At 39.2% G+C, this 13,888-nt stretch overlaps 1 protein-coding gene and 1 non-coding gene across 38 annotated transcripts in view; one reads left to right on the top strand and one right to left on the bottom strand.

Moving 5' to 3' along the window:
* The window catches only part of APBB2 (amyloid beta precursor protein binding family B member 2), a 401,712-nt gene that overhangs the window by 119,312 nt on the left and 268,512 nt on the right, over positions 1-13,888 (top strand). The window lies entirely within an intron of this gene.
* On the bottom strand, positions 11,495-11,597 carry LOC112209014 (U6 spliceosomal RNA). Its single transcript, XR_002943702.1, has one exon. It is a non-coding gene; the product is annotated as a U6 spliceosomal RNA (small nuclear RNA).

Below are 13,888 nucleotides of genomic sequence, written 5' to 3'. Positions count from 1 at the left end.
ATCTTCCTGACTCCCATGAGCTGGTGGTGAAAGCTGATTCAAGAATGCTGTAGGTATGCAAAGGACGAGCAGTCATTTCAGCTGAGAAATCAGGAAGTGTGTTCACTGCATTGAAGAGCTGGAACTGAAGTATGACTTGAGGGCTAAGTGAGAAGACAGAAAGTAGGGAGATAATTGAGGCTGTAGAAAAAGCATATGCCAAGGCATGGAGGAATGGGAACTCATGGCATATCCAGAGAGTGGCAAGAACTCCACCGTGGCTGGGGTATGGAGCGTGGAGAACAGAGTGGACCCTGAGATCGAAAAGGTGCCAGAGTGAGAAAGGTCACACATGTGCCATGCTAGAGACTTGGAGTTTCTAAACAATAAATAGCCATCCAGAGTTTTAAAAGGAGAAATAACTAGATGGGAGTTTTATAAAGATCACTTGGGCAGTAGTGTGGAATATCGTCTGGAAAAGAGAAAACCGGAGGCTAGAGACCCAGGGCCACCATGTGAGGTTGTGTAGATTGTTCACTGCAGAAGTGTATGTGTGAGCAGCAGATGGGAGGACTTAGAACCACCCAGCACACTTGTCATCAAGCTGTGCACTCATGGGGCTTGGCCTGCCTAGAGAGAGCACCTTTTATAATTTACACAATGGGATGATCTACTTGCTTTTAATTGTTTTAAAAGTAATAGGTAGGATTAGATAAGATAAAACAGTGTCCCCTAGGGCCTAAGAGTCTGGAGGTGGGCATACTAAGCTATTGGCTGTATGTCAATGGTTCCCTGTCCTCTGAAAGCCTATTTCCTCATCTTTAAAGGAGAGTTAATAATAGGTTCTGACAGGGCCCTGGACAGATCAGTTAAGAGAAGGGGTGAAATATGAGAGATGGAGAAATGATAGATCTGGGACTGCAGGCTGCTGCTAGCTGTTGTTTAGCCCTGAGAGTGTGCTGGGAACTGTACTAAGAACTTTGCCTGTTTTATTTTATTTAATCTTATATCTGCTTTCAGCAGTGGATGTTATTACCCCATTTTCAAGATTTTGAAACTGAGCCCCTGGCAGGTAAAATAACTTGTCCAATGTCACACAGCCAAGGAGTGGCATTGTCACTACTTGAACCCACCACTGTAACTGTCATGTTTATGCTGTTAACCATTTTGCCACATTTATAAGTGATCTTTTCTGTTTCACTCCTTTAATATCCTCCTTGCATCCTGTGTTGTTTTTAACTTGAATTGATCATATTTATGTAACATTTTATTTAATTTGCTATACTATAAGATCCCGAGGGCTGGGGTCAGGTCTCATTAATTTTTTTGTCTTTCGTAGCACCTTGCTTAATAAAATATGGCAGATAACACTCAATAAAATGTGGTTGACAGAGGCTGGGTGCGGTGGCTCATCCCTATAATCCCAGCACTTTGGGAGGCCAAAGCAGGCAGGTCACTTGAGGTTAGGAGTTCGAGTCCAGCCTAGCCAACATAGCGAAACCCCGTCTCTACTAAAAATACAAAAATTAGCCGGGCGAGGTGGCATGTGCCTGTAATCCCAGCTACTCGGGATGCTGAGGCAGGAGAATCGCTTGAACCCGGGAGACAGAGGTTGTGGTGAGCCAAGATCGCACCACTGCTCTCCAGCCTGGGTGACAAAGGGAGACTCCCTCTTAAAAAAAGTGGCTGATAGAATTAATAATCTCTAAGATTCCTTCTGTCTTCTAAAGTTAAATAATTTTTCATTCTATAGGTAAAGCTTCAGTTGCAGTTATACAGTTAAAGTCCAGTAGAACTTAAAAAGGGCTTCTTGGATGTTAGTTTGGTGTTTGGACTGATGGTTAAAGTTTCAAGAAATTCCTAATTGCCATTTTATCTGAAAAATAATTTGTGACTTGCTGTCAAAGACTGAAGCGAAGAGTAAAGTGTACTTCTTGCAAGCCCTTTTTGGAGGCTATAAAGCTATGCTTGCTGCTTCGTTGCTGCAGCAGGTATAAAACTCCAATGTCATAAATGATATTTTTGAGTTCATAAAAAATATTACATTGTCACTCATATTAGTAAGGACCTCAGTCTCTAAACTCATGTGGAGCCCCTTGGGCCAATGGTCACTTGTTTTTTTCTTATTATTTTTATTGACAAATAAAAATTGTATACATTTATAGTATACAACATGATGTTTTGAAATATGTATACATTGTGTCAATCCTAAATTAAGCGAATTAACATATGGATTACCTCACATAGCTGACAGTCACTCTTGTTTGGTGCCTGCTGGAGTCAGATTTAGACAACAAAGTGACAGTTAAGGGCAAGTGACTGTCAGATGCCCTGGAGTCAGACTGACTGTATAGGTTTGGATTCCATCTCTTCTGCTTACGAACTTTTTTTTTTTTTTTTGAGATGAAATTTCGCTCTTGTTGCCCAGGCTGGAGTGCAATGGCACAATCTTGGCTCACCGCAGCCTCCACCTCCCAGATTCAAGCGATTCTTCTGCCTCAGGCTCCCAAGTAGCTGGGATTACAGGCATGCGCCACCACGCCGAGCTAATTTTGTATTTTTAGTAGAAGTGGGGGTTTCTCCATGTTGGTCAGGGTGGTCTTGAACTCCTGAACTCAGGTGATCTGCACTCCTTGGCCTCCCAAAGTGCTGGGATTACAGGCATGAGCCACCGCGCCCGGCCCTTCTTATGAACTTTTTAACCCTTGGCAAGAAAAAAATCTGGGAAATGAGGATGGGTAAGAAAACAGGTTGTGATCATAGGTTCATGTACCTGGTTCATTAGGAACTTAGGAAAAAAAAAAAAAATCCTTATCCACTTGGAAGCCACTTTTTGCTTAGATACCCTTAAAAGGAAGCCAAAATTGTGAACTTGTAGGACAGAATTTAGCACTTCAGTGTTATAGCCTGTTTATCTCAGGATGACCCTTTGCTGTTTTTAAAGCAGAGTTCACGTGCTCTTGTAACTACTGACTGCATCTACTCTCATGAGCCCTAAGGAGGTAGTTTAGGCTTTGCTTCATGCTGTGTGTGCCTGAGTAAAATAGGAAATGATGGCTTTTAAGAAAATGGAAATTATTACTTGAGATCAGCATTTCATCTGGGCTTTGAAAAACTCTGGGGTTTCTTTCATCTTCCAGGAGAGCAGCACAACTGAGCTGTGAGAAAGGAAACCAAACCCTAGGGAAAGTTTTATAGCTCGTTTCTGCTGATGTTACTGGAAAAGAGGAAGGTAAGGGCCTCTAAATAGCTCTCGTAGCCTCAGTCGACAGTAAGTTCAGGTGTTCTGGAAATAGAACACAGGGGAGCTCTTTATTCCCATTGGCCTCTGCTTGGCCTGAAGGAGAGGGTGAAACAGCAGCAGAATGGATCTCTTAAAACGTTGTACAGCAAAAACAAATGTATTCCCACAGCAGAGTTTCATATTTTCTTTCATGAATTTAAAGTTGAACAGAGGCCGGTGATATTTTTCTCTTTTGAAGTTTTACATCTTAGATTGCTGTAAGAGCAAGCACAGTTGAATGAAAACTCTATTCAGACCAAATACTTTTTTTTTTTTTTTTGAGACGGAGTCTCACTCTGTTGCCCAGGCTGGAGTGCAGTGGTGCAATCTCGGCTCACCACAACCTCCGCCTCTCGGGTTCAAGCGATTCTCCTGCCTCAGCCTCCCGAGTAGCTGCGACTACACACACGCGCCACCATGCCTGGCTAATTTTTGTATTTTTAGTGGAGACGAGGTTTCACTATGTTGGCCAGGCTGGTCTCAAACTCAGACCAAATCTTACTCTTGTTGTCTGTAGCTGCTTAGTTCTGCGCTTTAAACTAAGGGCAAACTTGGCTCGTGCATTCTTGACAGTGAAAAGCAGGAGCTAGGAATGCCGACTTTAAAAACCCACTTCCAGGTTTGCCTCCACCCATTATGTGATCCCTGCAAGAAAGCTTCAGTCTGCTGTAAGCTGGTAATCCCTTAATACTTTGATACTTTGGTAAAGCAAATAAGATCGGATTATATAACTTTTCCTTTTACTTGTGAACTAATTATTGTTTTCCTGCATTTAAAAGCAGATGTTAAACTCCTCCTTTGATGTTCAACAGCAGACAGACTCTAGTTGTGCCTTACAGCCCTTGATGCATGTCTGTTGTTTGAATGAAGATCAGCTTTGGCAAATTAGATTTTGATGGCTGCATTTTGATCTGGACCACGGAAGAGAATGGCAATTTATTCTTTTATTCAACATTTATTGGATTCCTGCCTGGCCCTTTACATAAATTGTGTTCAGATCTCACAAATACCAGAAAACCTTGCAAAACATGTCTATTTTATAGATAAGAAAAAATAGAGCATAGAGAGTGGTTAGAAAACTTGCTCAAGGTTACCTTGCTGTTAAGTTGCTGGGTATTTGGTTGGATTTTTTTGCTGACCTCAAACCTGTTACTATATAGGGGCTGCCTTTTAAGAGGACATAATCAATGGAGCAAAGATCTTGAGGAGCTGGGATTAAGAAAAAAGTATTTAATATATAATCACAGTGTTGTGGAAGAAAGAAATAATCATGAGTCCCTCATTCATTCATTTACTCCGCAGATATTTATGGAGTGCCTGTGTTGTGCTAGATAACTCTGCAAGGTGTTGGTGATTCAGTGATGGGAAAGACACAATCAATCCCTCACCAACTTCAAGAAGGAAGTAGGGATGCAAGAAAGAGTATATGATATGTTGCTCCCCTAAAAGGCCACAGTGTCTTGTTTGGGAGAGCTTTTATGAAGTTTTTCAAGATGTAAAAATGTTGAGATCTTCACAAAAATTACTTACTTTTTTATTCTTTTGCTTCATTATGTATACAAAATTATCTGCAAATAAACGGGGGGTGACTTCGCTAGCATACTTTGTAGCTGTACTCCTTGTTTGGGCTGCTTTGGATGTGCAGAAGTGGAGGTTGGAGCAAAAACTGTATTGCATTTTAAACAAAGTCTTGCAAACAAATTGTGGACAATTACCTCGCAAGGACTATATCTAACTCAGCTTTGGATCCCCCTTTTTACGGAGAAGATAGCATAGTGCCTAGTACAACTCTGATTGGTTGGCTCAGTGATGGGAAATAAAATACCAAAGCAAGGGGAGAGGAACCTCATAGATGGGGGATGAGTTCAGATGGTATCTAGGGAGAGTGTGAGGGTGATAATAAAATAAGCTGACGAATACACCAGGGGATCAGATCACATGGCATATCATGGACTTAATTCACTCTTACAGACTGTTGCAGTAACCAGGAGAGGAAGAGCAGTGTCTAGGTAGTCTGGAAATGACATTAGGTTTTGGTGCTTGAGAGAGACTGCAGTCTTCCTTTGACTTCTGACTCTTCTGACTTTCTGCTCACATATGAGCCCTCTATGCCTTCTTCCCCACTGTGGTCTTTATTTCATTTTTTGAGACTTTCAGCTGTTATATGCAGTAATTGTTTCCTTAATAAGTTAGGTGACCGTACATACTAACTTGCTGGGACAATCCTAGCTATGCCTGCTGTTCTGGCAAAATTTTTGATACTGACCCCTCTCAATATCAAAAATGTCCTGGTTTCGATCATAAATTAAATAACCACCCTACTAATAAAGGAATGTTGTAGCATTCTATATCTTTTAAAAAAATCTTTACAGCATTCAGACTGCTTTGATGAACTAAATGTGGATGTAGTATCAGTAATATTACATAGCAGGCTAGTGTCTGATGTCTTATAAGTAGAAAAAGGAAAAAATGAGCAGTAGCTGAAAAGGCTCAAATGTACTGTGGAGAGAAATTAATTGATTTCAACAAAACGAACTTTTATTACAACCAGTTGTTGGCATACGCATAGGAGAGAGGGCACTTAAAGGTTGCCATGATGATGGGTAGTGTTTAGGGAATCTAGCATCCTTCGAGAAAATCTTACGATAGCTTGTTTTGATTTAGAGTTTCAGTGTTTCCATTGCAGTGGTAATTTAATTCAGATGCATTTTCATTTATTTCTTAAGTAGAAAGTAAAAGAATATAACTTCTTAGAAGAAAGATTCTGTCAGAGCTTTATAGAAACGACTGGCGGGGAAATGTTAAATTCAAATTTTTCCCTTAAATCTTCTTTTAAATTATGTCTTCTGATGAAAATGGTGGTGTTTTAATCAAAGGAGATGTTCATATAGGGACTCAATGGGACACCGTATAATTTATGTTTGGGTTTTTTTACTTAATAAGTAGGGTTAAATTGCCATTATAGTTCATATACATGGATTTGAAGAAACAAGCTAGTGTTTCGTTATATAAATATATGTAAAATAAAAGCTTTCGGTGTTCAGGTAATGCTTGACAATAATTGCAGTAGGAGACATGGGCGTAGGATCAAAACATGCTTATGACCACTCTTTTCCATATCAATATTTTATGAAATAGTGATGCAGTTACCTTCAGATCCCATAGTGACTTGTACCCTGCAGTATTATCTCTTAAAGTAGTGTAGATTTACGGAGTAGAGGGACTGATACTATATAATCTGGAAATTCTGTTTATCTTTTAATTAAATTTTGACTCTTCCACTGGCTATCTGTGAATGAGTTTTTTCTTTGAGCCACAACTTTCTAGCCTATAAAATGGGAATACTAATATCTGCTGCTTAGCTTATTAATAGAATTTTTGTTAACTCCTGAATCTAGGATAAACATGAAGTGTATAACACAAAGGTTGGTGTTCTCCCAGGCTCAGGAGTTAATACCAATTACTGAGGATGGAAAAAATGTGTGATTGTTGAAGGGTGAGACTCAAAACATAGGTTGAGCTTCCCTAAAAAAACCAAAGTCCAAAATACGAAAATATCTGACACTTTTTGAGTGCTAACATGATGCTCAAAGGAAATGTTCATTGGAGCATTTTGGATTTCAGATTTTCAGATTAGGGATGATTAACTGGTAAGTATATAATGCAAATATTCCAAAATCCCAAAAATCTGAAGTTCAAAACCCTTCTCTTCCCAAGCATTTTGGGTAAGGAATATTTAGCCTATAGTTAGTGAGCAGTTTCTGGCCAATCAGAAGGATGCTGACTGTAGATGTTCTGGATGGTCATCCTGACACCCACGCACTGGATATCAGCCTCGGTTGTCAATGTCCAGAAATCTGTGTTTAACCTGTGATGGTTTGCAAGGAAACCCACTGGATCTCTTAGTTAAATTAATGCCCCTTCTCTCAGCTTTGTTACCTAGAAAAAAAAATTAATGCCCCTTTCTCTGAGATGATCTGGAAGAAAAACCATTTTCATATGGTGAGGTGAGTCTGGACATCATGCCTTGATAGCTGTCTCAAAGATTTCCATTTTCATTGCACACCCTGCTAAGCACTGCTGCCAGCACTGTGGGGACCAGCTCTTTGGGGACTCTGCTTTCCCATTTTCCATTCCATCCCTCATCTGGAAACATGTCCTTAATTCCCTAGAGAAGACAGAAGTTGAGTTTATGACTTAAAAATAAAACAAAACCTGCTAGTTATGGCAGGCCTAGACCCATTCCTCACTGGGCCCTCTACCAGGCTGCCTCTCTGGTTTAGACCATCCAATCCCTACCTTCAGAAGTGACTGTCAGCACAGCTAGATATAGAATCTAGGCATCAAAGAGGATGAGGCCCTGGAAGAGGGAGGGGTTCCTCCTTCCTTCTCCCAAGTCTTTCCTTGCTAGTTTCCATTTCTTATCTCAGGATCTGCTTCTTCCCAGGATAATTGAAAATGGGAAATCCACCTCTCACAGCGCAGATCCTAAGCCCTTTCCACAGGGCTGCGATGGCAATAGCCACAGCTGTCAAAAAGTCTAGTATCAGTACAGAAGCTCCCCATATAATCCTAGGAAGTTCCTTTGCTAGGGCAGGGGTGAGTTGATAAACCATAGTGGGTGTATATTGATGTGGTCAAGAGTCTTTGAGAAACCACTTTGTGGTGACCTTTTCACCAACAGACTAAGGTAATACTCCTGACCTTTAGCTCAGGAGTTTGATTAGAGAAGATAGAGGAACACAGGAAGCCTGAGTTTACAATCATGGTTGTACCACCTCCTTATGTGACCTTGGAGACATCAAGTACCTCTTCTGCAGTTCTCATTTTCTTATCCATTAAATGGTTTCACATGTAACATGATTTTTAAGGTCCTTGTCAATCACGAATTCTATAAATCTATAATAACTCCTAAAAGTACCTCATACAAGTTTTGAATAGATTCAGCTTGTCTGTATCTGACGATGACGGTTACCATTCTTAACACCGACTTGGTTTGTGACTGCGGCTGTTTTGTGGAGGCCCACGCATCTATTGCTGGAAAAGGCTATCCCCCCATTATTTGGTATTATACCGCTGTCTTGGTATGCTTTTGAAATACAATGGCAGACTTGTTTTCTGATGATTATGATAAGCTCAACAAGTCTCCCCTGTGATTGTCTTATGTAAAATGTCCCACCGTAGGCCTGAATATTAGTGATGATACCGCTTTGTTTAAAATACTGGATTCTGGCTGGCCACAGTGGCTCACACCTGTAATCCCAGCACTTTGGGAGGCTGAGGCGGGAAGATCACTTGAGGTCAGGAGTTTAAGACCAACTGGCCGTCATTGTGAAACCCCATCTCTACTAAAAAAAAAAAAAAAAGTAGCCAGTCATGGTGGTGCATGCTTGTAATCCCAGCAATGTGGGAGGCTGAGTTGGAAGGATCACTTCAACCTGGGAGGTGGAGGTTGCAGTGAGCTAAGATCGTGCCACTGTACTCCAGTCTGGGTGAGAGAGCAAGACTCCATCTCAAAAGAAAAGAAAAAAATATATATTGGTTGCTCTGTATCTGAATAGATTTAATCACTTCTGATTTGTGATGTTGAATATACTTTATAGATTAAATACAGGTGATTGTTGGTAACTTTTAAGGTATATTTTAAAAGAGAATAAATGCTGATTTTTCCGTTTCTACAGAAAACATCATTGGGGTTTTAATAGGAATTGCATTGCTTTAAGTAGTATAGATGACTTAATGATACTAAGTGTTCTAATCTGTGAACACAGGATGTCTTTCCATTCATTTTTATGTAATCAATATTTATTTATTTTTTAGAGAAAGGGCCTCAGTCTGTCTCCCAGACTGGAGTGCAGTGGTGTGATCACAATTCTCTATAGCTTTGAACTCCTGGGCTCAAGTGATCCTCCCGCCTCAGCGTCCTGAGTAGCTAAGACTATAGATACATGCCACTGTGCCCAGCCTTTTCTATTTATTTGACTTTTATCTTATTCTAACAGGTTTTTGTGTGTGTGTGTGTGTGGAATTTTTAAGGTTTTCTACCCGTGAGATTATGTCATCTGCAAACAAAGATAATTTTACTGTTTCCTTTCCAATTTAGGTGAATTTTTTTTCTAGCCAAATTGCTCTGGCGAGGATTTTACTACTATGTTGATAAGATGTGGTGAAACTGGACATTCTTTTCTTCCTCTTGATCTTACAGGAAAAGCTTTCAGTCATTTACCATTGAGTATGCTATTAGCTGTGGGCTTTTCATATATGACCTTTATTATGCTGAGATAGTTTCCTTCTATTCCTAATTTGTTGAATGTTTTTTATCATGAAAGTTTGCTGAATTTTGTCAAATGCTCTTTCTGTATCAAATGAGATGATGATGTGTTTTTTCCTTTGTTCTGTTAATGTGGTGCATTTCATTGATCAATTTTCATATGTTGAACTATCCTTGCATTCCAGAGATAAGTCCCACTTGATCATGGTGTATAATCCTTTCAATAAGCTGTTGAATTTGGTTTAGTAGTCTTCTGCTAACGATTTTTGCATCAATTTTCATAAGAAATAATGGCTTGTAGTTTTCTTATTTTTAAAGTGTAATTGTTTTTCTTTGGTATCAGGGTAATGCTGGTCTGATAGGAGTTTAAAAGTGTTCCTTCTTCATTTTTCTTTGGAGGAGTTGAGGATTGATGTTAATTCTTCTTTAAACATTTGATAGAATTCGGCTGTGAAGCTGTCTACTTTGGGTTTTCTTTGTTGGGAGGTTTTTGATTACTAATCAATGTCTCTGCTGGTTATAGGTCTGTGTTCAAGTTTTTCATTTCTTCATGATTCAGTTTTGGTAAGTTTTATGTTTAGGAATTTGTTCTTTTCATATAGGTTATCTAATTTTTTGGTAATTATACTCCTATAATCCTTTTGATTGCTGTAGAAGCAGTGGTAATGTCCCCTTTTTCACTTCTGATTTTAGTTAGTCTTCTTTTTTTTAGTCAGTCTACCTAAAGGAATGTCAATTTTGTCAGTCTTTTCAAAGAACCACCTCTTGGTTTTGTTGATTTTTCTTGGAGGTTGGCTTTTATGACTTTCATTTATAACTTATGATTATACAAATCATTATAGATTATTTCAGTATTAGACTTCTTTTTTTTGTTTTTGTAGTTTGGCAATGAAAAAGGCACCTTTGCCTTACATATGTAGATGCATGAAGGGTTTAAATAATCAGCACTTTAAAATAATGAACTTGAATGTCTCTGCCATTTTTTGTTCCTTGGGTAGTGCCTTTGTCTCACTACTCATTGTAGTTTGTTCTTATTATTTGTTGCATTATTGTGGTTACTCTCTTGTGGATAGTTAAGGTAGTGTCCATGATTTGATAACCAACTGTAAAGTTTCCTTATGTTTTCTTCATGCTGAACTGCTAAAAATTTAGGTGAGATTAATTAATTGTCATTATTATATTAAATGAAAAGCCAAAGAGTGAACTTAGGGATGAAAGCTTAGAGGACCAGTGGTCTGAAAATTTCAAATTTTAATTCTGATTTTCTGAATCAATGATGTTCCATTCAACATGTAGATTCATTACCTCTCTATACCCTATACCCCCATGTAAAAGTTTTGATGTTATTGTAATTCAGTGAGTGACCTTCTCTGAGATTGTGTGCCATAGGCAGTTTCAGTCTTTTTTTTTTTTTTTTTTTTTTGAGACAGAGTCTCACTCTGTCACCCAGGCTGGAGTGCAGTGGTGCAATTTTGGCTCACTGCAAGCTCCACCTCCCGGGTTCACACCATTCTCCTGCCTCAGCCTCCCAAGTAGCTGGGACTACAGGCGCGCATCACCACGCCCAGCTAATTTTTTTGTATTTTTAGTAGAGACGGAGTTTCACTGTGTTAGCCAGATTGGTCTCGATCTCCTGACCTTGTGATCCACCTGCCTTGGCCTCCCAAAGTGCTGGGATTACAGGCATGAGCCACCGTGCCTGGCCGGCAGTCTCAGTCTTATTTTCAAGGAAATGCCACTCAAACAAATCATTTAATGACTTACTTATACTGAAGCTGAGAATCTCGTTCAGGCTTCTTGGCTTACTTTAATTTCCCCCTCCCTTCCTTCATTTCTTCCCTGCTCCTCAGAAATCAAGGATTTTCTAGTTATGTTTTCTTTTTAAAAAAAAAAAATTAACAAAAGTTGTATGTATTCAAGGAGTACAACATAATTCTTTGATATATGTATGTGTACTGATTAAAAATATGGAATGCTTCACAAATTTGCATGTCATCCTTGTGCAGGGACCATGCTAATCTTCTCTGTATTATTCTGATTTTAGTATATGTGCTGTCAAAGCAAGCAATTTAATTTCTTTTTGATAATTCATTTACTCAATTCTTTTGGACCAGAAACATTTTATCTCAGGGGCATGATGAACACTTGTCCTCTGTAGTGCAATGTCTTGTGTATTTTATTATCGAAATTCTTACTTAAAACTTACATTTGCGAATCAAGCCATTTCTTTTTTTTTCTTTTTCTTTTTTTGAGACTGAGTTTCACTCTTGTTGCCCAGGCTGGAATGCAATGGTGTGATCTCTGCTCACTGCAACCTCTGCCACCTGGGTTCAAGCAAGTCTCCTGCCTCAGCCTCCTAATTAGCTGGGATTACAGGCATGTGCCACCACGCCTGGTTAATTTTGTATTTTCAGTAGAAACAGGGTTTCTTCATGTTGGCCAGGCTGGTCTCAAACTCCCGACCTCAGGTGATCCGCCCGTCTCGGCCTTCTGAAGTTCTGGGATTACAGGCGTGAGCCACCGTGCCCAGCCTATTTCTTTAAGAGATTTCTATCAAAGTTTTCATAGATTTATTAGTTTGTTATCTAGTCACTATTAATGATCACTTTTTTTACCAATAAAATATTTTTATATTGCAGCTTTATAATACATATTTTATTGATTCTAAGATACAGATCTTTTCACATTTTAATATCTTTAAAATTTGATGTATCTTGCAGTCACTGACATTTTGCAGCTATGATTTGCAGCATTTTAATTTTTTATTATTTTTTAAGGCCTATGAATGTAACATAACTTTTATTTTTATTCTTAGTACAGAAAATAGTGGTGTATCTTCTAGTCAACAGCAGTTAGATGTGATGAAATAAGTTACTGTTAATGATCACTGTAATAATTACTGTTAGAAACTTACTGTGAAACTTCTACCTTTACAACAGGACCTATAAATGGCAATGTAACTTTTTTTTTTTTTTTTTTTTTTTTTTGAGACGGAGTCTCAATCTGTCTCCAGGCTGGAGTGCAGTGGCGTGATCTCAGCTCACTGCAGCCTCCACCTTCTGGGTTCAAGCGATTCTCCTGCTTCAGCCTCCTGAGTAGCTGCGACTATAGGTGCGGGCCACCGTGCCCGGCTAATTTTTGTGTTTTTAGTAGAGACGGGGTTTCACATGTTGGCCAGGATGGTCTTGATCTCTTGACCTAGTGATCCACCTGCCTTGGCCTCCCAAAGTGCTGAGATTACAGGCGTGAGCCACTGCACCCGGCCACAATGTAACAGTTTTACAAAAAGTTTAGAGTGGAAAAAAATGACCTGTAAGCCCTAAAGCTATATACTTTAACAAGTATATTTTGTATGTATTTCATTCCCGTCTTTTTACATGGGTACATATTTTTATCTGTTTGTAGCTATAGCATACATACTACTTTGGTCTACTTATTTTTTATTCCTGTTATATCTTAATGTCTCTCTGTTTCAGGCCTTCATATTTGTCTTATTTATTTATGTATTGAGACAAAGTCTTGTTCTGTTGCCCAGGCTGGAGTGCAGTGGGATGATGTCTCCTCACTGCAACCTCCGCCTCCCGGGTTCACGCCATTTTCCTGCCTCAGCTTCCTGAGTAGCTGGGACTACAGGCATGCGCCACCACGCCTGGCTAATTTTTTTGTATTTTTAGTGGAGATGGGGTTTCACCGTGTTAGCCAGGATGGTCTCGATCTCCTGACCTCAAGTGATCTTCCCGCCTCGGCCTCCCAAGGTGCTAGGATTACAGGAGTGAGCCACCGTGCACAGCCTATATTTGTCATTTTTAATAGTTCCATAATCTATCAGTGTATGACCATAATAAAACTGCATGCCGCCCAGCTGCTGAAAATTTAGATTGTTGCCATTTTTCCTTTTGTGAATAATGCTTCAGTGAACAACTCTTTTGCATATTTTTATTAATTTTATCATTAATTTTGGCCATTTGTTTTATGAAATATAACTTTGGAGAGGATCTCTTTAGCCCTGGGATTTGAAGCTGCAGGGAGCTATGATTGTGTCATTGTACTTCAGCCTGGGTGACAGAGCAGGACCACTAACTCTTAAAAAAAAAAAAAAAAAAAAGAGAAAGAAAGAAAGAAACATAACTTTGTAGAAGCCTCCTGAACTGTGTTTTACTGTGAAGAATCAATCTTTATATTCAAATAAATTCAAATTAACAGCTGCTATTATAACACTGTTCATTCATTCTTTCACTCAGCCATATATCTTCCAAGAAAATACATTGGATCATTATGCGTTCCATAGGTTCCAAGAGCTAAGGAATCAAAGCTAAATAGGACACCCCCCGATGTTTGATATTTTGTTGCATAGT

Source organism: Pan troglodytes, chromosome 3, assembly GCF_028858775.2.
Source record: "Pan troglodytes isolate AG18354 chromosome 3, NHGRI_mPanTro3-v2.0_pri, whole genome shotgun sequence".
NCBI classification, from domain to species: domain Eukaryota; kingdom Metazoa; phylum Chordata; class Mammalia; order Primates; family Hominidae; genus Pan; species Pan troglodytes.
The sequence above is the reverse complement of the archived record's forward strand: the minus strand, read 5'-3'. Positions and strand labels throughout refer to the sequence as shown.